The sequence below is a fragment of the Pistacia vera genome, unplaced genomic scaffold, assembly GCF_008641045.1.
Source record: "Pistacia vera cultivar Batoury unplaced genomic scaffold, PisVer_v2 Contig359, whole genome shotgun sequence".
Taxonomy (NCBI): Eukaryota; Viridiplantae; Streptophyta; class Magnoliopsida; order Sapindales; family Anacardiaceae; genus Pistacia; species Pistacia vera.
The window spans coordinates 1,856,883-1,859,753 of record NW_022196178.1 but is presented as its reverse complement, the minus strand read 5'-3'; positions in this window follow the sequence as shown (position 1 = coordinate 1,859,753).

Here is a 2,871-nt window from a genome sequence, read left to right as displayed (position 1 = left end):
CTTTCTCACTACATGCTGCTGTGACTGATCTTGTTTTTACAAGAATCATGGCATACGAAAACCCCAAAGAAGCATGGAGATAAATTGAGAGAAGAGTACATGGGGAGCACTACAACAAGGATATGCAGATTTTTAATCTAAGGGGAATTTGAGATGCAAAGATTAGGAAACTGAAAAAGTAAAGGATTATGTTGAAGACTAATGAATGTTGTCACACAAATCAGGCTTATGGAGTGGAGTTGGCTGACCGAAGGGTTGTGAAAAAGTTTTGGTAAGTCTTTCGGAAAGATTTGAGGCCAAATTTCTTCTTTGGAGGACTCTAGCATGCTCGATCACATTGACTAAGCTTGTTCATTCTCTCCAAGCGCAAGACCAAAGGAGACTCATAGGCAAGAAGACATTAGTGAGGGTGCATTGTTGCAAGCTTCAAAGGCAAACCTGCACAGACACAAACAAGGAAGTACGCTGGAGATAGAAAGGGGAAAGAAAAGTAGTAACATGGGAAAGGGCTGGTGGAGTGAAAGAATTTCCAGCCTGTACTCATTGTAAAAGAAGGGCATCCGGAGAGAAGATGCTGGTTCAGGCCTGGTATACAATGCAGGAGTTGCAAGCAATTCGGCATATTGAAAAGTGTGTAAGAACAAAGGAAACCAGCCAACACAGCAAGCAGCAGTTGGGGAGGATCAGCACATGTCAAGAGGCTGAACAAATTTTTGTGGCCACTTGTTACAACCGGCACAAACCAGCAGTGAAGCTTGGTTAATTGACAGCGGCTGCACAAATCATATGGCTGCAGACCTGCAAAACTTTGTGAACCTGGATAGATCATATTGTTCCAAAGTAAAGATAGAAATGGTGAGCTCATGGAGGTCAAAGGCATGGGGGATGTTGCTGTCCAAACTTGGTCAGGTACAAAGTTAATCTCTCTTGTGTTGTATGTTCCTGACTTAGCCAAAATTTATTGAGTGTGGGGAGATGTTAGAGAAGGGTTATTCATTACAGTTTGAGAATCAAGCATGTACCATACTTGATCCTAAAGGAGTCGAATTGATGAGGGTAAAATGTTAAGGAAAAGTTTTCCGGTTGAGTGGAAACATAAAATGAATCTGCCTTGTTAACTAGACAAGAGGATTCAGAAACTTGGCACAAACGGCTTGGACATTACCATTATAATGCCTCAAAGAGTTGAAGAAAGGGAACATGGTCAAAGACGACCAGAGATTGAAGAAGAGTACCCTCTGCAGTGTTTATCAAATTGGCAAATTAAGTAGACCTTCATTTCCTTCGGATCAGTCCTGGAGAGCAACAACAAACTTCAGCTAATCCATTCGATGTTTGTGTCCTATGCAACAGCATCATTGAGTGGAAGCAGGTATTTTATACTCTTCATAGATGATTATACACGGATGACATGGGTGTATTTTTTGAAGCTGAAAAGTAGGTTCCTGCAGTGTTTAGAAAGTATAAACTGATGGTGGAAAATGAGGTTGGAGCAAGGATCAAAGTGTTTAAAAGTGACAATGGAACTGAATTTACTTCAAAAGATCAGTTCTATTTGTCTTGAAGCAGGAATTAGGCTCAATTTACTACACCATACCCCCACAGCAAAATGGGGTTAGTGAGAGAGAAATAGGACCATCATGGAGATGGCTAGGTGCATAATGGCAGAAAAACAACTTCCCAAATGCTTTTGGACTGAAGCAGTAAACACTGGAGTTCATCTCCTGAATAGGCTGCCAACCAAGTCAGTCAAGGCACAAACTCCAGTTGAAGCTTGGACTGGAATTAAACCTGCAGTGGGTATTTAAAAGTGTTCGGAAGTGTGAGTTATGTCATGGTTCCTGCAGTGAAGAGAACTAAACTACTTGATGATAAAGCTGAAGTTGGCATTCTCAGCGCTATAGCAGTCAATCAAAGGGTTACAGAGTGTATATCCCTGAAACAAAGAAGATTGTAAACACTAGGGATATGAGGATAGATGAAAATACAATGTGGAATTGGGAGAGTAAACAAATTGAGATTGACAGGAACATGTAGCAGCCGGTTGAAAATGTGTTTGTGAACATGAAACTGAAAAAGATGAAGAACCAGTAGTTCATGGAACCAGGACCTTAGCTGATGTTTATGCAAGGTGCAATGTGGCTGTGTCAAACCTAAACGTATGCTGAAGCTGCTGGATCAGAGGCCTGGAAAAGTGCCATGCAGAGGAGATTTCTATGATTGAGAGGAACAACACCTGGAGGTTAGTTGAAAGCCTGAAACAGAAAATATTTCAAGTAAAATGGATCTATAAACTAAAGCTCAATCCCGACGGTACAATCCACAAACACAGCTAGACTCGTGGCAAAAGGATTTGCACAACAAACAAGGTGTGGATTACACTGATACGTTTGCTCCGGTAGCAAGACACGACACTATAAGGATGATCATTGCCATGGCAGCTCATTTGGTTGGAAAATTTTCCAACTTGATGTCAAATCTGCGTTCCTAAATGGCTGCTTAGATGAGGAAATCTTTGTAGACCAACCTGAAGGTTATCAAGTAAGGGTGAAGAAGGGAAGGTGTACCTGTTGAGAAGGCTTTGTATGGCCTAAAACAGGCACTTAGGGCCTGTAACAGCCGATAAAGAACACCTTAACAGCCTAGGCTATGTGCAAGTCCAACGAACTACCCTTTAGTTAAAGAAGCTGAAGGTGATCTAATTGTGGTGTATGTATGTGGATGACCTGCTGATGACAGGAGCAATTCAGATCAGTTGAAGATGTTCAAACAATCCATGCAATTAGAATTTGAGATGACAGATTTGGGGGAGATGTCTATTTTCTTAGCATGCAAATTTTTAGTCCAAAAGTGGAATATTTGTGCATCAAG